Source organism: Girardinichthys multiradiatus, chromosome 9 (genome assembly GCF_021462225.1).
Source record: "Girardinichthys multiradiatus isolate DD_20200921_A chromosome 9, DD_fGirMul_XY1, whole genome shotgun sequence".
NCBI classification, from domain to species: domain Eukaryota; kingdom Metazoa; phylum Chordata; class Actinopteri; order Cyprinodontiformes; family Goodeidae; genus Girardinichthys; species Girardinichthys multiradiatus.
Window position 1 is genome coordinate 4,834,955 of NC_061802.1, and position 24,687 is coordinate 4,859,641.

Sequence of the window (24,687 nt, forward strand, 5' to 3'; positions counted from 1 at the left end):
CAGCATGATGCAAGCACTATCTTACACAGTGTGTGCTAGTTTTCCATGTATGTAGGCAAAATAGTTACATTTTTGTCTCGTTGACCAGAGCAAATTTATCTGACAAAATATGTCAGCCTGGCCAAGTGAAACAGCCATACTTGATTAGCCAAAGTTATTACTAAGCATTTGGTAAGATGTTTTTACTACCAGTTTTTAACTATTTTGCTTGGTTTAATTTAAACAGCTCTAAATGATAATAGACACAATAAGTCACTTAATATAGTCCAGAAAAACAGAATAAAGACATTTAAGCTATAAAACATGTCTGTTTCATTATTAGCTGGCTACATCACCTAACAAAATTATTCCTACTCTTTGAACTTTTAAGACATTATGTGATAAACCAACACAAATAGTGCATTTTAAAATATGTTTAGGTTCTTTGTCCTGCTCGAAATTAAAATGTAGGTACAATCTGAAGTTTTTGAAGCCTTTAACTGGTTTTCTTCCAGGATTATCCTCTATTTAGCTCCATTCGTCTTCCCATCGACCCCAACCAGCTGCCCTCTCAGTGCTCAAGAGCATCCCCACAGCATGATGTTGATACATCCATGTTTCTCTGTAATATCTTCAGTGGCGGTTGTCTGCCACAAATGTAGGCAAAAAAGTAAAATGTTGGTTTCCTCTGACCTGACCACCTTCTTCCACATTTGGCATGCCCTTTTTCCCACCTGCAAATGAGACTTCTTATGGCTTTCTTTGAACAAAGGCTTTCTTCTTAAAAAATCTCCATGAAGGCCAGATGTGCGGAGTGTACGGCTAATGGTAGTCCTGTTGTTAGATTCTCTTACCAGGCCTGTAGATCTCTGCATCTTCTTCAGAATTGCTCTGATTAATGTTCTTATTTGGTCTGTCAGTTTAGGTAGACGGCCACCTCTAGGAGCTGTTCAAAGTTCTCTTAACCCTGCTTTAAACTTCTCAACTTTCTCCTTGTGCTCTCTGCTGTGTTCCTCAGTCTTTATGATGCTGTGTGTCCTCTGTTGTTCTCTTATAAACCTCTAAGACCTTCAAAGAACAGCTGGATTTATACTGACATTAAATCACACACAGGTGCTCTCTATTCAAATAAGTAACAACTGCAAGTGCTTACACTGGATTTTGTTTATAGGTATTGGATTAAAAACGGGTAAATACATATGTGTGCCACATTTTTTTTATTTTAATTTATAAAGAGAATCTGAAAACCAAACACTTGTGTTGGTCTATCACATAAAATACAAATAGAATACACAAGGTTTGAGTGTTTTCAAGCCACTGCATTAGCTGAAAGCATGAGCATTTATATGATCTTAAATAAGACAAGGATATAAAGTGGAAGGAAAGGGGAGGGGAGATGGAGACAGCTCCCCAAATGTCCAAGCCAGGAGGAATGTGTCAACTTGCTGTCAACTATTTGCTGCTTTGTCATGAGACAGCAGAGTGCTGGAAACACATAAAAGTAGCCTTTTTTACACCTTCAATTCCTCCCACCCTTCTTCCTCCACATCACAACCCTCCTCACCCCTTCCCCCTCCTCACACACAGTAGCAGCAGAAGCTGGGCCAGTGCTAGTGCAGCTGTGACCAGAACAATAGCATTCCTCAGGTTTTAAACGCCTGGCACTTAGATTCCTAACAGTCAAATTCCTGGCAGGGGGAAGCTGGGGGGTTGCTATAGGACGCCGAGAACTGTAAGAAGCCTTGTAAGGAGACGTACAGCTGTAAAGCACTGTGTGATTTGGCTTTTTTTTATGAGTGGGATGGGTAGGAGCGTGGAGGGTGGGGGGTAGAGGGTTGAAGCTCTGTTGTGCCTCCTCACGTTCTTTATTTCTCAGATGTGACATTTTCAACACATTTTCAGCAGCTTAGGTTAAGAGGCATCCTGCTGCTTCTCCGGGCCCTTCTGTGTTGATCGAGGCACCTGTTAGGTCAACATGTAAGTCTTGTAATGTGGTTTCTTGCACATACAGTGCTGCAAACTACACAGATGTGCCAGAAATGACACATTAGTTTTAGGAGTGTTAAATTAGGTGTTAACAGAGGATAACAAACAAGGGTTGTGTTTATGTGCTCATCATAATTCTGGCAGCAAAGTTACAAAAACAGTTATTTCTGTCCAATTTCTTCTTCTCAATGATAATTAGTCCCTCATTTGCCCTGTGCAGATGATGTTTATTCTGCTACATTCTTATTAGATTCCTTAAAAATTTTAAAAAGAGTGTAAAACTAGTACTGCCTGCCTAACTACATGTGTGCCTTCTCTGGTGGTTTAAGTTCACACAGCCATGAGCTGCCAAACTATCAGCCTATCTGAAATAACCCCCAAAAATAACGATTCTCTCATTAACCACGGCTGTTTCACAATTTAAATATAAATGAATCTAATTTAGAAAACCTCGGGCGCGATGAAGGAGACTCATTTAGAGCCAATCTAAAATTAATGAGGGCATCTGGAGAGAGGGGCAGAGTGGCGAGGGGCCCTGTGTGGCTTAACAGATACTGGAGTTAACAAGCTACTGTACTTTAAACACTGGAAAATCCCTATTCATTTTGAATTAGCACTGTATTCTGAAGAGTGAAAAAGAGCTTTAGTTGTAGTTCTAACATGATGCAGCAACGTTTTGATGTGACTTTTGACCTCTGGCTGTTAAACTGTCTTTAAGTTTTTAAATATCATTGCTTGCTATTTCCCAGTCTTTATCTGGATATAGAAAACTGTTTTTTTTTTGTTTTTGTTTTTTTTTTACAATCAGAAGTGAAAATGTTGACAGATTTACAGTAAATAATCAGAACCTTTGATGTTTGGATGCAGATTTTGTATTTTCTCTTCTTGTAACCACATGTTTTCCATGACACGCCTTCTGTAACGTCCTCTCTTTCAGCTGCCTCTTGCAGATGCCAGCCAGCTCCCACAGTGACTGTTTGGTTTTGCAGTTTTAATTCCCAATGGGTTTGGGTCTAGAGTGATTAGGCTGAGCCCTAAAGGCCAGCAGGCTTGTCAGGTGTCTCCACACATTAATGTCCTCCTGTTCACAGCCTGAGTCGACAACACAGTGAGGGAGAGGGGGAATGAAAAGCGCTGATCGACTCTGATGGGAGGCACATAAGGGATGATGGGATGAGAAACTCCTCATTTGATTGTATTGTTAAGTTATTGGATCTAATTTGCAAAATGCTTAAAGTATTTTAGATAGTTTATTCACATCATGGATAGAAAATGTAGCATTCAGCTTATGATAAACAAGGTATAACAAGGTCCCTCCACATTTATTGGTATCCTTATTACACATAGAAACAGAAGTCTTAAAATAAATTCAGCTGAAACATCTCAAAATTGATTTTTTTACCACTCTTACCAACAATCTCATAAGGTAAACCTGGGTCCTCATCCAGCCTTATTTGTCAGAGGTTTTAATTGTTGTACATTCTTTAATTATTGCTTTGACTGCAAACATGTTAGTTGAAATAAGTTCAGGTGGGTAGTAAATTGTTTGTAGCATTTAACTCATACATGAAAATTATGTGCATTACTTTACTGGAATGTTCTCTTGTCTTTACAATATTGAAGAGTGGAATAGAGGACAGATTATATTTAAACCCAAAGAAAACAGTAAGTCATGAATTACAAATTAAAGAACGTTTGATCATTTTAAAAAGGTTAGGCATAAAATAAAAAATCAGTTACTGGAGTTTTCGGCTCACTGAATAAATGTTCTCAAATTAAATGCTTTTGATTGTCTGATTGTATTGTTCCAATACATTCGGAGCACATTATATACTCTATACTTTTGACTAAAATCTACCTATTGGAATCTTTTTATTCATACTAACATATTAAAAAGTTTACAGCTGAGCTAAAAGGCCCTTTTTTCATATTTTCTGATGACTTTTAGTTTCTGCCTTCTTCTGTAAATGTGAGACACTGGTGGATGCTGCCTCGACATTTTCTTTAGCCTTTAACCCTAAAACCAGCTGAGTGTCAACACCACCAACTTTACCCTGCTGGATTCAAACAAACTTGCATTGTGTCGGTGCACAAACAACTTCCTGCATGCAGACATCCAACTTGTTAGTCGGGGAGACTGGGCAACAACCCCCCCACCCCCCAAAAAAAAGGCTCTTCCTGCTTCTGACCTCCAACCTCACCCTACCCCACCCACACCCAGCACTTACACAGCATGGTGCAGCTATAGGAGGGGAGGAGGTGGTAATGGGGACAGGGCATTAGGCTTTAGTGTGTGTGCCTAGACAGAGGAGGTGATGTTAGGTTTTAAAGAGGGGGGACATGTGTCTTGTTTTGAAGACGTTGAGAAATAAAGTGTAGTGGGCACAGGGGGAGGAGGGGAGATGAGGAGACCTGCTGAGATGGCAGCTTATATACACTCATCCTCCTTCCTGCTATACCTCTACCTCCATCCCTCTCCTCTTGTTCTCCATCGCCCCCTCCTCCCTCTCCCCTGTCTCCAGCCGTGGGGGTAAAGTACATTACATGCTTGCTAATCAAACCTACATTACAAGTTTGGAGGGAACGAAGCAAGAATCTCAAGTGTTCTTCTTTCTTCTCCCTACCTTCCTTACTCCCCATACTCCACTCGCTTTTGACTACCGTGAAATCTTAGAGTAATACCCCAAACATAACAAGCTGAAGGCACACCGGTGGCACGGCTGCATTTGAGCAAATCAGCAGTTACATGCTATGTAACTGAAAACATAGGTTATCACATGGAAATGATGCAACTAAAAAAAGAACAACTTTAAATGAACATTAAATATGTTTAATTTGCCCTAATGGATATGAATTGCTGCTCTGGATGTAAAGATGTGTGTGATTGTCTTTTACAGACAAGTGAGGACTTGTCACCTGGTCAGCTATAAGGACTTCTGCAAGACGTGAAAGAGGTTTTCTTTAAAGGTAAGCTACAACATTATTCTGAATCAAAAGAGCTACATTAATCATAACCTGAAAACCAAAATGAAAATAGGAGTGAATATGTTGACTATAGAATGAAATATAGTGATGGATTTATAATGCTGTTGAAAAAAAAAAGTGTAGATTTCTGTTTTAGTGTTTAATTAAGTATTTCAGATCATCAAACAAATATTATCTAACAAAGACAACCAGAGTATATAGAACATGCCGTTTTTAAATGATGATGACAAATTTCTTATAAAGAGAAAAACTAATCTTAGTTTTTTAGACCAGGGCTGTCGAATCAATAAATCACTTGAAAAGAACCTGTACGACAACAGGAAGAAGGCTGAAACACCTCAGAAAGCAACACTTCATGCTTAAATTTTGATGACATCCTATTGTTAATCTATAAGGTCCAGCTCAGTGATGGACTCACCATAACCAGCAACAGCAACTTTATCTATTCTGTAAACATCTTCCACAAGTTTTAGTAGTCTGTTCATGGTTAGATGCGAAAACCTGAGTTGCAGCCTTTGCTCTAATTCACCCCAAAGGTATTCAAGAAGGTTGAGGTCAGGACTCTGTGCAGGACAGTCAAGCCAAACCTTATACACCTGCAACCATGGAGGTGATTGGAACACCAAAATTCATTTATTTGATGGTGTGACCCAGTACCTTTGTCAATATAGTGTATGTGGATCTCTTGTTCTCTTGCTACACACTCCATCATTGCATTCCTTGGTGGAGTCATTTAAGGATTCATCCCTGGTGATTTCTTAAATGAAATGATCCTTGGTTGATACATATTTAACGTTTTTTAACTGTTTAACAGGTCTTCTCACAAATCATCATTTATTATGCTCAGCTCTGGCTGGTTTTGGTGGTGTTGTATTACGTCACCAGAACATCGTAAACTCAAATTAGAACTTTGCATCCCTGCTTTATTGTATCAAAAACAAAGGAGAAAATCTCTGTTTTAAATTTCTGTATTTGTTGACAGCATTAGAACAAAGTGGGAAGCCTGTTTTATTTCCCCACTTTCTACACTTTCTTAAGACCATAATAAAGAACTGCTTTTAAGATATTACAAACACAATAAGATTCCAAAGTTAAAGCCTCCCCCCCTTAAGGACCCATGTGTCTGCAACAAGCAGCAACGTGTAAGTGTTTTACAGGTCAAACAAAGCGCTGAGGCTTTGCCAATATTGGAGACTTTATGTATAGTTCATTTTTGAAGAGGGTAGGCTGAGCAATCTGGTATCAAATCTGTTGTGTATAGGCTTTTTCTGTCTTTTATTTTTCATGTTAAGAACAAACCTGGCCCAAACAATCAGATGGCCCTTTTTCAGTCCAAGTGGCCCCATATCAGGGTTCTCAAAACTTCTGTAATCTTGTTTTGGTTCAGTGCAGTAGATTAAACAAGGTAGGATTTCCAGGAAAGGTGCTGGTGAGGAAAATTACTCTAATGATTATGAGATATTTGACCACAAATAAGAAGGTCCACACTGGTCAGTCATCAGAAATAGAGAGACATTAATAGCGTCTAATAGTGAATAGTGAAGTCCAACCCTAAAAAGTCCTCTTCAGACTGCTGAGGTTGGTAAGCTATTTAGAAGATCTGATGATGAATTCTGTACATTTAGTGAAATTTGTACGACTTTCACTGAACCCCTTATTTGAGTGCACAATATTGGATTGATGAATACCTGTATGAGTGTATATTATAGTCTTGGAATCCTTCAGTCACCATTAATTGCCACAGTTTATTTTTTCACTCTGATACACTAACAAATAAATACACAGTTTCTGTATTTACTAATTATGGTTACAAAACATTTAATCAATATTTTAAGTACATTGCTGCTTTGCACAGTTATTCGTAGTGCTAGTATATTGTATTCATAAGAACTATTTGTCAAATGCTAAGAGCTGCTCCTTATTTCATCCATTTGTATGCTACGATTTTAGTTTTGATTAACTTAAGACAATTTAGCCTTCATCAAAGCTGCACACATTGGTAATTCCACTTGTATTTTGTCTCTTTGTATGTGCATTTGAAAAGATATTAAATTATTAATTTAGTTTTACACACAGGTGAACTTTCAGAGTTTAAGGTTATTGGTCCCCCTTGGATATAATGGGCTAACCTGTCATTGTGGTCTACAGCCATGTCCCCTGTGGTGCCCTATCAAGAGAGGAAGCATCAAATTGCAGGACTTCTGCTCTAAACCATTCAATATATTCACATTCAGTAAAGCAATTTTGTTCTGTGAGTATTGGTCTTCCCCAACCGTCTTACTTCTGATGTGATTTTATTCTTTTTGCAGGTCATACATTTCTCCTAGCTTAAGGTAGTTTAGTGTCTGAACCTTTGCTTTTGTGAAAAAATTGAGTTAAATTGAAGCAAAATAAGGCATGTTACACTTTAGGGAATCTAATAAATTCTCTGCAAGAACCCCAATGGAAAATGGGAGATACTTTGAAAGAAAAATGCACCAGATGATTAGATAAACCCTGTATTACTGGGATGAATAAATGTAAAACCATCTGATCAATGAAGTAGTGGAAGTTTAGCTGTAGTGTAAGACAGTTGATGGCTGAAATGATTCCTGCAACAATTAGTTTTCATAATCGATGGTGTTGACTATACTTTGTGTAATTGGTATCCATAAAAATATTTTTTTATATACGTAAAATAAAGTTTTGGGATTTTTTTAAACCTTTGAACAAAGTAGTTTTTTTCTCAGTTCATGAAGAGAGGTACTTGGTTGCAGGCAGCAGAGGTTTTGTGTATGTTGGCTCCAATCAATTGTAGGTTTTCTCCATCCAACCATCTGCAATGAGGCGTTAGCATTAGGTGTTATAATTGTTTGTTTTTTTTAAAGCTGAAGGGAAACATATTGGAGTATTTGCGTTTGGAGAGGATAAAAAGGAGACTTAACTACTCCTGATGGTGCATGATGATTATCTGAGGAGACGTCGCGTGAGTTGATAACAGAAAAGACAAAGCTACCTAAAGTTTTTTTAAACATGCTGAACACACAGTGAGGTTAGACACACAGTCCACATTTTCTAATATTTGAGGACGTTGTTAGAAAAATCTAAAATAAAACCCTGATGGCTTCACAGTTAATTTGTCTTTCAGCCTTTCAATCTCGTTTGTGACGTACCGTTCTCTCTGAGATCACACATCTCAGAGAGATCACACAAAATCCAACTTCTCCCATAAGTTGGATTTTAAAAAGCGCCTGAGCTCAAGTTCAAGAAATGTTTTAATATTTTAAATGTCAGATCTGTATCTTAATATGTAAAGTTGATTTGTATTGTGGCATTTGCTTTTTCTCGTGTACATAAGGATTCTGTTCCTAACTCAAAGACACCTTTTAAAGAACCATTCAGTCACCGACTCGAGTTCCTCAAGTTTAATACAGATACAAATGGGTTTGACTAACAATCTTATGTTGCAAAAAAATGTTAATCCTTTAGTAAATCTGGTTATGCTGTTTTAGTGCCTCAAAGAAAGTGAATTGGATGGAAGCTTTATTTAAACATTGGCCTTTAACATGGTAAAGGTGAAGCAAGTTTAACACTTTAACCATAATATCAGAGCAAGACTCAATATGATTAAAAAGGTTCAAGGGCTTGTTGCGTGTGAAATGACTGAAGGTAGGAAGAACTGGGGAGGAAACCCTTCAGATGCTGTTCCTCAAGCTCCTTTTACTCGTATTTGAGAGAGGAAATAGAAACAAGCATACTGGCTCATTATGAGTCGTAACATGAATATGTGTCATTAAGCTGACAAAGCTAGTGACCTAGAGCCAAGTTGTCAGAAAAGAGGGGCGGATTTAGGAAGGGTAAACACTGATAGTTTAGGGACATTGACAGAGGCAGTGAAATCTTTCTCAGTCCCACATTGAAATTAGAGATGCCTTTGTGGCTGTGCATGTATGTGTGTGTGTGTGTGTGTGTGTGTGTATGTGTGTGTTTGCATGCGTATGTGTGTGCACGTGTGTTTGAGCAAGTGTGTTGGGGACCTTAATCAATTTTGCTGTCACATTATTTATCCACATGCTGATAATGGGGACAGAAAGCAAGCCATCATAACATAAACCACTTTAGGTTAGAACATATTAGCTAAGAGAAAGAGTTGTTAGGGTCAGGGTGAGTATGCTTCTCTAAGAACTGAGCATTAGTCTGTGAAACGTCCTCTGAAGTCATGATGAGCAATGAATAGATCACTTTTGAACTCAAGTAAAAGAGCTTCATTAGCTGCAACTGATTCAGCATCATCACAGAGACACGCACAGGGAAAGACAGGTGATACATCACGGCTGAGAGAAGGAAAAAGGAGGGCTGGGGGGAAGCAGACTGAAAAGAAGGGATTGACAAATGAGAGAAAGGTAAAGCAGAGGAAGAGTGGGAATGGAAAATGATGGTAAAGGAGCACTCAGCGTGTGACTTTTGGGTGAAAGAATGGATGAATGGACAGTTCACTTAGCCCAGCTGACTTCTTTTGGAAACTGACACTGATTAAAATGTTAAAGAGACAATTCTGTTACTGTTAAATGTATATAACGAGGAACAATAAAACAAACATTTACTGTGAAATTACCTATTTGGACTTTAAAGATTATATTCTATAAATCAAGTTAAAGTTTGACATGGAAAAATTTTCATCCCAGATAAATTTTTGCCATCAGGATAAAAATGTGCAGTCTAACCGCTGAAACACACAATACACATGCAACAATACATTTACTATAAATAGAATATTGTAACAATAGTAAGTAAACATGTAAGTGGTTTTAAAATATCTGTCCAGTTTAACTGTTGGAGTGGACCCAATTGCAGGCAGGAGGTAGGCAGAATCATATTAAAGGTGAAGTTTAATGAAAAGAACATAAAACAATAACTCAACAAAGTAGAGTGGAACAAAGACAGCAGGGAACCCAAAGGAACGATATGAAAACATGAGCACAAACGGTACTGGGGGTAACAGAAAACATGATGCAAACAACTGAAACATTCTGCTAGGAGTGAAAAAAGGTAGCATAGAGACTGGGAGTGATTAGCTTAACAATGGACAGGTGAGTCTAACTGACACGGGTTGCATCTGCAAGAGACTTAAATGGAGATAAACACAGAAAACATGTCAGCATTTCAATGAAAGACAAGGGAAATGACTTATTAACACAACACAGGAAACACTGGGAGTTACATAACACAAGAACGATTTAAAACTAAACCCAAAGCCCCATAAGTCACAGTAATATCAGCCATACTTTCTGATTTATGCTGAAGCCTCATTTGATTAATCTTAAGTCAATGTTTTAAAGGCAGAATGAAATATAGTTTACTTTGTGTTTCTAAATGTCTAAATTGGAAAAAAAAATATTTACAAATGCTAGATTTCTTTTTTTTCTAACAATGTTATATTTGATTGTTACCATTTTTATTCGTGGTTCGGGTAAAACATGTCCTATAAAAGCAAAAAGTTCCAAATTGAACCCCTAATAATTAAGTTAAATTTATAGTGTCCACTCTCTGCTATCTTTGGATTATGGATCTTAGCCAGACATATTTACAGCAGAGAATAAAATAAAGAAATAGCTGATGTGAAGTTTTCAGTTTCTGATCAGTATGAGGTTCATAATGAGATTTAATTAATTTAGTTTATTTTAAGACAGATACTAGTCTTAAACTGTTAAAATCTCCTTAGAAGACATTTTAAATCAGTTCCCATCACACAAATTTTATTCTGATGCTAATTATCAATGACTAGGGAAAAATATTAACAGTGGAAGAATTTCTCTGCATGACAATAAACCAGTGAAACAGGTGCAGTTCTGCTCACAAAGTGTCCAAGTCTCTGACTAGTGAGAACGAAGGGGGAGGATGTAAGTGATGGACAGCTAGTGGGAGGGAAATGGAGTACGGGGGGTGGGGGTGTTGGAGGGAAGAAGGGAGGTGTATAGTGCAGCAGAAACTTCCCATGCTGGCCTCCCAGTGTGGCTACGTAATGAGTGCAAGGGACACAGACACACACACACAAACACACTCGCAGACACACACTTGGGGCCAAGCATGGCCCCACGGCTGATTAGCGACGCACAAAGGCCCCAAACAGAAGTAGCAGAGGGCAAACAATAGGAGCAGGGCCTCAAGGCGGGGTTTACTTCTGCCCTGAGGGAGGGGGCGATAGACTTAGAGTGACAGAGAGAGGTTTGGAAAGAGAGGGAGAGAGAGAGAGAAAGAGGGTCCCACTGAGCTGCACCGGCAAAGGATGGCAGTTTAGGGGAGGAAGAGGGGGTTCAGTGGGGCTCCACAAGTGACAGAAGCAGAGGAGGGTTGTGTTTTTGTGCTGATAAAGACGTCCTTACTTTCTTCTGAATTTTCTTTGGACGTCAGGAACATAAAGGAATCTGATTTCTTCAGCAGATAAATGTGATTGAGATACTTCATCTGAGGCAATAGTACAGTGAACCAAAAAGATCCAATAAAAGTAGATGGATGTCTGTAAACATTTTAAAAGATGACGCAAACCTATTTTAACATGGATTTAATGAGCATTGTGGACTTTTTGCTTGGTTGTATTTTTATATGTATCACATTTAAAAGAAAATATGGTTTATACCTGCATCAGCAATAAAATAAAATACCTAAATCCTTAAATCAGGTGTGTCCAAAGTGCAGCCTGGGGACCATTTGTAGCACTCCCAACCACAATTTAGAAATGTAACAGATAGGCCCACCAGTATAGCAGTTTATATAGATGGACAATTTTAGTAATTTTCTAAGGCCAGATTTTTACTGGTCAAGTATTTTACAGACATTTTTACTTGCTTTCATTTGATTACACAGCAAACTGAACCACAAACACCAAGCCACTTTAACTCAAAAGCAGATTCGGAGACACCTGTTCGTTAGATCTGGCTAAATATAACAAGGGTTTTAACAGCAAGAAACCACTGCCTCACATTAATCTTATGTTACTACATAATTAATTTAATGCTAATAACGAGGACTACAACACACTGAAGTACATGATGAGATGTTACAATTTTGGTTAAAAAAAAAACGCAGCACAGTGAAAAACCCTCATGGTTCAAATGACCTCAGTCTGCTTCAGAAAGTATTTACATTTTTTGTGATTCAGTTTTCTATTCACCACTTTTTTCAAATATTATTTTCTCCTTACAGATTTAAACTGATGTTCAGACTGTGTTAATATGAGATATTATTCAGATGTCTTCTGAATAGTGTCAAATCAGCCACATATTTTTGATCCACAAGGTCTAAGGATGCAGATGGCCTTGCTTTGAGGGAGCACGTTTATCACAATTGAAAAAGAAATTAGTAGAAAACAATATTTATTTATTAAAATTCCAGTTGATCGGTTTCAAAGCTACACAATAAAAGAGTTAACATGTAAACCAGATAACTGCATATAATGTCAATGTTTTAGACCTTCCAAAATAATCTGTTTGGAACTAAAAATGTTTAAAAGTTTAGCTTTTCAATTACTGTTAAAATTATTCCTTAATTTGACACTCAGACGTTAACCTCCTCTATAAATGAAATCAGAAATTAACATTCCACATTTTGTTTTTTGTTTTTTTTGCTATTCAACATTAAATCAGACTAAACTTTCCCTGTGTTAGATCAGTTATAGTTAACAGAACTAACTCATCTGTTTGCAAAGTGCCAGAAACGTTTCACAGATTGTTTTTATTTCTTGAAGTTCAAAAGTTTAGGTCTACTAACATTACTCTGTCAGGTAAAGATGCTGGCTGAAGCTGATCATTATCCACAGTGAAATGAGTCCTCTACCAAAATGGGAAAGGCCACCCGGCGAGGAGGAAATCGTTACTCTGGAAGCATCGTACAAAATTCACTCAGTGATAAATGACACATTTTTTGAGACGTGACCTGTGGTGTGATGAATGTAACATTGAGGTGTGTGGTCATTATGACCACTGTTAAATGTTCGGAGGAAATGGGTGAAGCTTGCAAGCCAGAGAACATCATCCTACCTCTAAAGTGCAAGGGTGGTGGTGTTATTTTGTGTGGATGTTCTCCTTCAGGAGGGACTGGTGCACTTCACAAAATAAATGGCTTGATGAGGAATGCATGTTGTGTAGAACAATTGAGTCAACATACCAGCCAGGAAGTTTAGGCTTGGGCATAAGGCTCTTCCAAATTGTCAATAATCAAGCAGTCAGCCAAATCAATCACAAGGGAGCTGGAGGACAATGTAGTTAAAGTTTTGGAGTGGCCATCCCAAAGCTCTGATATCAGTTCAATTGAAAAGCTGAAAAAGGTGAGTGTGAGCAGACAGTTTACAACTTGACTACTTTGTGTCAAGGTCTGGGTTTGGATCGGACCAAAGTGCAGATGAGCTTGGCAGCAGCATGATGAGAGGAAGGCTTCTCTTTAATCAAAGGTCTCCAAAACGTAACATAAATCGCAGCAGGTACAAACATGAGTCGAGCCAAAAACTTACATGTGTACACAATTCTGTAACGTAGTAAAACTGAGCATAAACAGGGGTAGTGAACGAGAGGAACCAGCAAAGAACTAAGAACACAGACCAACTAATATACAGAGAGACATGAAAGAGTAACAATAGACAGGTAATCAAAAGAAATAGGGACAAGTGTGGTGAGGTAAACAGAGAGGCTGAAGGGCAGGTGAAACTAATACAAAACTAACCCATTGGAGAAGGGACTAATAAACAATATAGTAAACAAACCTAAACCAACACTGACTGAAACAACTGGAAAGGAAGCAGAGAACGTGAGGACTAGAATACATACAAACCAAAATGTAAACAATAACTAAAACTAACCTATCAGGAGGGACTGGAAGAATAGAGACTTAAACCAGATAACTATAATAATAATCATTATAAAGAGAAAACCATTCTAAGTGATAAATAAGAAAACAACAACAACAGGAACTATGAACGAGTGGAGAGAGAACTGCAAACAGTAGGAGGCAGGATGGAGAACAAAACTAACATCAAAATAACTGAAGGAATGAACAAACACAAAACCAACACAGAGTCCCAAAATGTTGAACCCTGACACTTTGCATCAGTTGGATTTAGAGAAATTGGCATAAATTTCAGCAAACTAGTGTGAGACATATGTACAAGAATACCCAAAAATTGACCCAATTCGTACACTTTAAAAGGCATTTCTACCAAATATTAAGCACTTGTATGTAACAAATAAAGTCTCTGAATAAAGTGGAAAAGTCTCTTTGTCTGTCTAGCAACAATAACACTCCAGCTCTGACTGGGCAGTTTTCATTAGAAACAATTACATGGTCCATATACAGTGCCTTGCGAAAGTACTCGGCCCCCTTGAACTGGTCAACCTCAATAAATTTCATTTCATTTCACGATTGTGTCCCACTTGTTGTTGATTCTTCACAAAAATTTGAATTTTATATCTTTATGTTTGAAGCCTGAAATGTGGCAAGAGGTTGACCAGTTCAAGGAGGCCGAGTACTTTCGCAAGGCACTGTATTTTAGTTATAAACACCAGATTTTATTTTTATTATTATAAAGTAATTCAAACATTTATTAGGCCCTTAGTATGAAGTGAGCGAGATCAGAACACAAATTTACTAATAAACATTCAACAACTAGATGGTGTAAAGCAGAATTAGAAAATATAACATTATTAAAAATCATAAAACTTCTTCTCAAATGTTGCTTTTTGTCACTTGGTTCCCGATGATCCACCTTTGTTTGTGTCGTATTTGTTCTAAAAAACAAAAAAAAACAGTGAGGAAAATCAGCAGCAAAGTAAAAGTCAAGATGGAGCAACTCAGTCAGATTCATTTTAAAATTTCATACAACGCTTGATGTATTTTAAACCTGTTCCTGCAGAGTAATTTCAATGACACTATGCAAAGAAAGCTTTTGTCTGCATACTTGATATTATGTATTATTGTGTCCCTTTCCAGAGGAATGTGTAAGAGATTATTGTTAAGCCTTTAGACTACTTAAACGTTGTCAAATGTGGTTTCATGTTGATGTAAACTTCAATGTGCCAACCCTCAGCACCAAACCTTTAATTGTCATGAAAATCACATTAACTGTTTGGGACCCAGATTTTTATTTTTTACGGTTGCATAAAAGTCACTTCCTTTGCTCACTCTTCTGGCTGGGATAGGCATGAAAGTGTGAGATCTGCACCACAAAGAGTTAAAAAAAATCTGATCACTTGGTTCGTTGTGGAAATTTAGTCAGCGTGTGTGTGTGTGTGTTCTGTAGGACCTTCTGAGCAAAATAACATGGAAAAAGTGATTTTCCACTATAGTGAGGTTTCCACAGTATGTTTCCCCAGGCAGCAGCAGAAACATGATTGAATTGTGTGTGTGTGTGTGTGTGTGTGTTTCTGTGTAGAAATTGAATTGACTTGACTATGACAGTTCAGAGCTCTGCTGCACCGCCATCAGTGTGTCGTGTTTTACTTTAGTCTTTGGTTAAGAAGTCAACGTATTTCTGTCCAGCAGGCGAAAATACAGTTACACACACACACATGATAAATATATATATTTACCAAAACTGTTTAACCTTTTATTTATTTTCCTCAAAAGCAGACTTCTCAGAGATTTGAGTTTTTTGATATTTCTATAGTTTAGTCTAGTTTTACCAACTGGGAAAGCAGAAGGCAGGGTCAGAGTCACATCTTTGTCAGGAATATACACCAACACTGTTCTTGTTTCTCCCGGTAGGTGATGCTGATGGTGGAACCTCATCTTGGCTCAAGAAATAAAGAAGATGCTGACATTTCACTCTCCCCAAAACGCACACAATAATAACTAAAATTCTAGCATTGGGAAGTAAAACCGATTCCAGCTGAAGAAAACTAGATCAAAGGGAATCAAAGTGAACTGGAATTACTTGGAAAGAAGTAAAAAAGGAGGATTCAGCTGAGCAGCGACCATTAAAAAGATCAGAGAAACAACCTGGAACAGTCTGGCTGAAAACATGTTGATTGGAGAATGCTGTTTTACTAGTGTTCATTTGATGTAAATGAGTATTTGGTTTACGTATTTACATTAATGTCAATATTGAGTTACTGTACAATAATATTGCCTCATTATATGAGCTTTCTTTCATGTGCAGAGTTAATATTTATCAAACATTCTATATTTGTTTGTGTTTTTCAGATATATTTGAGCTTCCTACTGTTTAAAGATGTGTAAATGTTTTAGCTGTGTACCTTCATTACAAAATAAGCAGGTAACTGTTGTTTTTGTGTAAATATTGTGCATTAGGAACCTTGTAAAATTGTAAAAAGTAAAACGTTTTAAAACACTTTTGATAGCAGGGATGTGACATTAATAATCATAATCATATAATTCATATTATTAATCTTACAATTCATCTCATTAAGTACATGGTTCACAAGATGCAAAATCCTTTGAAAGATGAAAATTACCAGCTTTTTCACAAATCCCAAACTGTGTTTTAAATAGTGCTAAACCTACTGGCCGACAGGTGCAAACACGCAGCCAATGGCTAAACGCGCCAGAAATGGAGAAACGTGCTGCAAACACATTAATGATGCAAACTCCAAAAAACACAAACACACACAAAAAATGAATGCAACAAAAAAGCTGCAAATGAAAAATGCTGCAATCACAGAAAATAGACAGAAGCAAAAAGAAAAATGCTGCAAATACTAAAAACAGCAGCCAGTAAAAAAAAAAAAAAACAAAGCTGCAAACTCACGCCCCAAAACAGAAGTGGACCAGACAATTAGAAGGAGTCGACCACCAAGTCGTAATGGACCAGACCCCCAGTAAAGACATTAATGGGATGCCCAGAAGAAACATGAGGCCACAATGTTTTACAATATTATAGAACAGCAGCATATTTATGTAGGTAATATTAAACGTGCCCCTAGTGGCCCCTAGATTTTAAATCTACAGAGGATCAAATGCAGAATCGTTAAAAGCCTGTCAAATATTTTAGCTCCAACAGGAAGTTCTGAAGAAGATTCCAAACTTAGAAGTGTTAGCACTTAAAGGTTGGCAAGGCAGACCTTTCACAGGGCTTTCAATACATTGCTTAGCCGACTACGTCAACCCAACATGGCTCAAGAGCCAATTCATTTAATACTTCAATAAAAAATGTCTCGCACATAGTTACAGGCTGTCAAGCACAAAGCATCCATCTTCATAATAAAAGCTTATCCTTATTTCACAAGACAAATTCACTTCCTGACAGTGGCTAGCACTACGTAAGTGACTTAATTTTGACGACAAATATGGAGTTTTATTGTTGCAAGATCGTGTTACTCCCCTATCAATAAATATAAAACTGTGTTTTTCTTAGCCATCCTCTTGGTGGGGTAGCTCTCTGTCTGACTCGCTGTTGATTAAAGCCTCTACCTTAGGATTTTGCTTTTGCATCATGAGCCAGCAAAAGAAAAAAATATATATTTAAAATTATAGCACAGTTATTATAATTAACATTTTCCTTTTTCATGTTTATGGTTTTTTCATTTGTCTCTTATTTTCCATAGTTTAAAGAAAAAGTTGGGCTTCTGGCACCATCATTTCATAATGACAATTTATTATTTTTAAGAGTTACAAGTGTAGGTTTGGTTTCCATTAAGAGAAAAGACTTATTCATTAGAAGACATTTTGTGGTACTAAGATCATATTTCATTATATTTCAGTTAGATTTCTCTCTGGTTGCGGTTTTCTTTTAGTTCTAAAATGAATAATTAGATTATAGAAAATGATAATCACAGAACAAAATTATCATTTATCTAACATACATGTATTGGCTTGCTGGAAAGAAGTGTAGAGAAATGCTACAGTTTTCTGACCGCCCTCCTCATTGTGCCACAGTGCAAGATAAGCTTGTGTCCACTTGGATCCTGGCGTGTTTGCCACATTCCCAGTCATTGTGGAATTTTTACAATAGATTTTGTGCCACTAGTTTTGTTTATTCATCATTTGATTGACAGGAAGAAGGGCAGAGAGAGAAGGGGAATGGCCTGGGACCAAGAATTGAACCAGGGACAGCTGCGCCGAGGACTCTAGCCTCTATATATGGTGCACCCAATAACAGATTTATTATTATTATTGCTCTGACTGTCGGTAGGGCAAGTCAAGGTTAGTAATTATGTATTTTCTTGTATACATTTCCTGACTTTAACATCGGCCTCACTTGAATGGTATGTTCTCCTGTATTTCCCATTATGAAGAGTGGATAAGAGAAAGGGAACTCTGTGTCACATAATATTTATGTCCCAGAGAAACAGGGAGTTGTGGACTACTAAACTTGAAAATGATCGATATGAATAGAACTGAAATAAAATAAAGTATCTGTTACACTTAGTTTCTATCTGTGATGCCACTAATTGTGTCACTGGGATTGGGTCATAAAAAAAACATCAGAATCAGAAAAGCTTTATTGCCAAGTACGTTTTTGGACATACAAGGAATTTGTTTTGGCGTAGTCAGTGCAATACAATACAAATTAAACAGTATAAACATATCTACAATATAATATAAATATATGTTCACAGTTTTAAGTGAGTGAGAGTAAATATAGAGCAGTATAAGATGCAAGAGCAATACAACAGTGCAGGTGATCATTGTGCAAGTATGGCAGTGCAAGTAAAGCAGGAGTCCATGCTGAGCGTTAATGTAACGCATAGAGTTGCAGGTTACAGGTGTCCTGTCAGCAAAAAAAAAAAGGGGGGGGGGAGGGAGAGTGTCAGGGTGGTTTCTGGGCTTTGTTAACCAGGCTGGTGGCAGATGGGAAAAAACTGTGGCATGAGGTTTTGGTCCGGATGGACCTCAGCCTCCTGTCAGAGGGGAGAGTCTCAAAGAGTCTGTGACCGGGGTGGGAGGGATCAGCCAGAATCTTCCCTGCCCGCTTCAGGGTCCTGGAGGTGTACAGTTCCTGGAGCGACAGTAGACTGCAGCCAATCACCTTCTCAGCAGACCGAATGACACGCTGCAGCCTGCCCTTATCCTTGGCTGTAGCAGCGGCGTACCAGATGGTGATGGAGGAGGTGAGGATGGACTCAATGATGGCTGTGTAGAAGTGCACCATCATAGTCTTTGGCAGGTTGAATTTCTTCAGCTGCCGCAGGAAGAACATCCTCTGCTGGGCTTTCTTGATGAGGGAGCTGATGTTTGGCTCCCACTTGAGATCCTGGGAGATGATGGTTCCCAGGAAGCGGAAAGATTCCACAGTGTCAATTGTGGAGTCACAGAGGGTGATGGGGGCAGGTGGGGCTGGGTTCTGCCTGAAGTCCACAACCATCTCCACTGTCTTTAGAGCGTTGAGCTCAAGGTTGTTCTGGCTGCACCAGTCCAACAGATGGTCCACCTCCCATCTGTAGGCGGACTCGTCACCATCAGAGATGAGTCCGATCAGGGTGGTGTCGTCCGCAAACTTCAGAAGCTTGACAGACTGGTGACTGAAGGTGCAGCTGTTGGTGTACAGGGAGAAGAGCAGAGGAGAGAAAACACAGCCTTGGGGGGAACCGGTGCTGATGGTCAGGGAGTCAGAGACGTGCTTCCCCAGCCTCACGCGCTGCTTCCTGTCAGACAGGAAGTCAGTGATCCACCTGCAGGTGGAGTCGGGCACACTCAGCTGGGAGAGCTTCTCCTGTAGCAGAACTGGGATGATGGTGTTGAAGGCAGAGCTGAAATCCACAAACAGGATCCTGGCATAGGTTCCTGTGGAGTCCAGGTGCCGGAGGATGAAGTGAAGGGCTAGGTTGACTGCATCATCTACAGACCTGTTGGCTCTGTAGGCAAACTGCAGGGGGTCCAGGAGGGGGTCGGTGATGTCTTTTAGGTGTGAGAGCACAAGGCACTCAAAGGACTTCATCACCACAGAGGTCAGGGCGACGGGTCTGAAGTCAATAAGCCCTGTGGTCCTTGGCTTCTTGGGAACAGGGACGATGGTGGAGGACTTGAAGCAGGCTGGCACATGACATGTCTCAAGTGAGGTGTTAAAAATGTCTGTGAAGACTGGAGACAGCTGATCAGCGCAGTGCTTCAGGCTGGCTGGTGAGACAGAATCCGATCCAGCAGCTTTCCGGGGGTTCTGTCTCCTGAAGAGTTTGTTGACGTCCCTCTCCTGGGTGGAAAGAGCCGTCCTCGGCGTGGGTAGGGGGCTGGTGGGGGGGAACTTCAGGGTGGGGGTTGGAGGTGCCAAGGCCCCTCTTGAGGTTGGGGAGGTGGGGGTGGTGGATTGTGGCTGCAGGTGTTGGGGGTGTCGTGGAGGATGGTTGCAGGACTGTCCCTTTGTCTTTCAAAGCGGCAGTAGAACTCGTTCAGGTCGTTGGCAAGGCGTCGGTCGTTGATGGAGTGGGGGGCTTTCAGCTTGTCGTTGGTGATCTGCCTGAGCCCTTTCCAGACAGACGCAGAGTCGTTGGCTGAGAACTGGTTTTGGAGCTTCTCAGAGTACAGTCGTTTGGCCTCTTTCACTGCCTTCCCAAACATGTACTTCGCCTCTCTGTATATGTCTTTGTCCCCACTCCTGAAGGCCTCTTCCTTATCCAGTCTTAACCTTCTGAGTTTAGCTGTGAACCAGGGTTTGTTGTTGTTGTAACTCACCCTGGTGCATGATGGTACACAGCTGTCCTCACAGAAGCTGATGTAGGAAGTCACGGCCTCTGTGTACTCGTCCAGACTGTTGGTAGTAGTCCTGAACACATCCCAGTCTGTACAGCCTAAACAGGCCTGGAGATTCTCCACAGCCTCACTGCTCCACTTCCTTGTCGTCCTCACAACAGGTTTGCAGAGCTTTAGTTTCTGCCTGTATGCAGGAATCAGGTGGACCATGATGTGGTCGGATTGGCCCAGTGCAGCACGTGGGACGGCGTGATAAGCGTCTCTGATGGTGGTGTAACAGTGATCCAGAACGTTGTCCTCTTAACTCAGGATTTTTTACACTACTGAAAAGAAAACATTTTAAATATTATGTATAATATGCTACTGAAATTAATTTATTTTTGAACAAATGGGGACGATAATCTATACAACAACTATGCAAAGTTTCTTAAAGATTTAGTCTTTTGTTACTTTAGATCTTGGACATTTTAGGGAGTTATACACAGTGCTAAACTAATATGAGCAAAAAAGACCTGTAAACAGAGAATATCAGCCGTTGGCTATCAGCAGCAGGAAGTGTAAATGATCACATTGCTGTGGTCATAACTCACAGTCATATAGGGTGCATAATGGAAGCTGACACCAAGAGTATGTGTGTCTGTGAGTCATTTTAGACTGTTCATGCTTCCTTTCCCCTGTGTCTCTTCTTGCCTTCCTCCTCTTCATCCTTAGTGCCGCAGGTGATGAAACTGACTCGGTTGCATCAGACCAAATAACCGCTACCCCCTGCCTGACTTCTGCCTCCTCCAATCCACACACACTTGCATTTGTTTGTCCACACTCAAACCACATTAGTGTGTTTGACCCTATTGATTAAGTGCTTTCTGTTGATTCAAATCAGGGTGATCAGTCACTGATGTCTCTGTTTACTGGGCGGAGATGAGATGATAGTGATGGATAGCAGATTAATCAGTAAACACAGACCACTGATGAGCAGGAAGACTTCCAAACACCGACCATCACAGTGGGATTCACAAATAAACCTTTGTTTGTCATCAGGTTTTATCGTGTTTGTCACAAAGTTTGAAACAATTAATATGTGCAAAGGTATAAAATATAGTCAAACCTACATAATGTCTGTGCAACTTTGTTTAGAAGCCATAACCAGCTGTAATGATCTGAACTTTTTGTCCCCTGTTTTTCATATTCTTAATGTAAAGCTGAGAAGACAAAACATACCTTGGGGTAGAATTGTCAGGAATTAAATAAAAAGCAAACTAAATCCACAATAATGAGTTTGTCTTTATTCATTCAATGTTTTTACCTCACATTAAGCATAAGCAACTTAAGTAAACAGAGAAACAAGAGAACAGATCAACACAAAAAGCACAAGATGAACCAAAAGGACAAAAACAGAACAATAACAACGGGAGAATTTGGCAAGGAGTGAATGAAAGAGACATCATGAACCCCTTACCAGGAGGAGATATCAGTGAAAAAAATTAACAGGTGAGTCTAAATACCCAAATGTTGCTGCAGCTGAGGGGAAGCATGAACAGAGACAACTGAGAGAGGCTGATAAAACATAAAACAGACTCAAGGAATAATATCTAAAAATATTGACTTAAACTACACTAAGCAGACTAAATCTATATAATACTCTTCTAGTCATAGTGACCGCTCAAAGCACTTGACACTATAGCCACACTAACGCAACCACACAAATTCATACACCAATAAGAAAATCAGTAGACAACTTGAGGTTAAGTGTCTTGATCAGGGGCAAGGGGAAGCTGGGATGAAACTAACAATCTTACGATTGCAAGACGACTACTTGATCAACTGAGCCACTGTCGCCCCCTGAAGCCCAAAATGACACATAACTCACAAAGTGACAAAACAAAACCAAGGTCAGCATTAGCTATCTTTCTTTCCTAGATGAAGCCTCTAAAAGAGCTTTAACCATTAATGTTTTACTTTTTCTTCCCATAGAAAGTACTTCTGGATCAGTGCTTCTGTGTTCTTTTTGTGTATCTGATCTGTTCTCTCAAACCCCCAGTTGGTCGTGGCAGATGGCCGCTCACACTGAGCCTGGTTCAGCTGGAGGTTTCTTCCTGTTAAAAGGAAGTTGTTCCTCTCCACTGTTGCTACATGCATGCTCAGTATGAGGGACTGCTGCAAAGTCAACGCCAGTGACTGTCCACTGTCGCTACATGCTCATCCAGGAGGAGTGACTGCTACAAGTCACTGACTCGATGCAATATGCTGGGTTTCCTTAGATAACAGATCTTTTAACTAATTTGAATAAAAAACTGAATCTGACTGCACTGTTTGATAGTTAGGATTAATTGGAATGTGTGTACCTGAAATGAAATCTGTATAGTTCGACTGAATTGACTTTATAAAGTGCCTTGAGACAACACGTGTTGTGAATTGGCGCTATATAAATAAAACTCAATTGAATTGAATTAGTATAAATCAGTATTTATTGTAGTATCAAGTCCTTAAAGTCATAAAAACAGCACAGTGTTCCAAAACTCTTATATACTGAATATAAAGGCTGCAGTGGGAGAAACTTATGACAGGTTCCTAGGAGTTCCTGTGAGGTATGAAATGTCCCGACTGTAAACAACTTATTCTTGCCTCCGAATAAAAGAACAAGTTTGTGTACTTGCCGAGTATGTCTTGGCCTTTACCCAAACACTGACAGCAGCCTGAAAACCTCTGAAAACCGAGAAATACACCTAGTGTCATAGTGTTTGTTATAGATCTGACCCACATGCAGAATAACACTCAGGAGAAAAAGCAGTATGTTTAAAAGATTTATTTTCACAGGAGTGAAATGGGTTTGGGATCTGGGACCAGTAATTCTCCAACTGTACAAAAGATGGGAAAAGGGTGAGACCAGAGGAAATCAACGGTTTAGTAATCTTGGTTAGACTTAGGCTTACTGGGGAAGAAAGATGAACCGCCAGAGGGCTAAGAGAGGCGGGGTCTGAGAGCACAACGGAGGAGAAGTTCTGTGAGGGTAGATCCTTAGGAGCTCTGATCACGGAGATTGGATTGATGGTGTGGAGCCCAGGCTGGAGGCACCTTGGTGAGAGTTTGTTGAAGGGTGGACAGGGTTCGCTTAGGATTTGATCCGGGTGGTCAAAGAGCCAGGAAGCTGCCAGCTTGAACTTGATCCGGAGGAAATAACTGGAGACTTGAATCCTTATCCAGAAGTCAGGAAACACTCTTTAAGAAGAGTAAGGAGACCAGCTTGAACTCAACCAGGTCTGGAACAATCACTGGTGGCTAATACTCAGGCGTCAAAGTGCTGGCAGCTTCGAGTCTAAATACACCTTCAGGTAATCAGTGAAATGTGAAGCACCTGTCCCCTTTGCCTCTGTGAGCTCAAACACCATCTAGTGACCAAGCAGAGTAAATAGCAGGCAACAAGAATCACTGGAGATGACAGGCTTAAATCTGAGAGACGTGTAACGTGGGGTGAGCTCGAAGACTTGAGGGCAGACGCAGACGTACAGCAGTGGGGCTGATCACGGACTCAATGACATAGGGCCCAATGAAACGAGGAGAAAGCTTCTTGGATATGGATTTGAGGGGAATGTCTCGAGATGAAAGCCACACTCTCTGTCCAGGACAATACTCAGACATGAGAGTTGTGAGCATATTCAATCCAGGAAAGGTACGTACACCAGTCTGTTGGGTTGGTGGAAGTGAGGTATCACAGAGTGGACTCCAACAGTTGGTTCATTCGTTCGGTTTGTCCATTTGACTGTGGATAATAATCAGAGGTTAGTGACACTTTAGCTCCTAAAGCTAAACAGAACTGTTTCCACACCTGAGAAATAGAATGGGGTCCGTGGTCAGAGAGAATATCTTGGGGAATACCATGAAGTCTGAAAACGTGTTTTATGAGTAATTGAGCTGTTTGGAGGGAAGATGGTAGCTTCCTCAGAGGAACTAGGTTGGCAGGCCTTAGAAAAACGGTCAACAATGGTTAGGATGGTGGTCATGTCCTTAGAAGTCGGTAGCTCAGTAACAAAGTCCAAAGCAGTGTGGGACCATGGCCGATTAGGGATGCTGAGGGGTTGAAGCAATCCAGCAGGTGGTTGATTTGTGGTCTTGTTTCTGGCGCAGACT

The 24,687-nt window shown here is 39.6% G+C and overlaps 1 long non-coding RNA gene across 5 annotated transcripts in view; it reads left to right on the forward strand.

The window, feature by feature from the left end:
- The window catches only part of LOC124873976, a 223,444-nt gene extending 205,141 nt beyond the window's left edge, over window positions 1-18,303 (forward strand). For all 5 annotated transcript variants that reach the window (XR_007039680.1, XR_007039679.1, XR_007039682.1 and 2 more), the window contains 2 exons: window positions 4,863-4,932; window positions 15,682-18,303. This is a non-coding gene — a long non-coding RNA (uncharacterized LOC124873976). The remainder of the gene's footprint in view (window positions 1-4,862; window positions 4,933-15,681) is intronic.
- The last annotated feature ends 6,384 nt before the right edge of the window (window positions 18,304-24,687 follow it).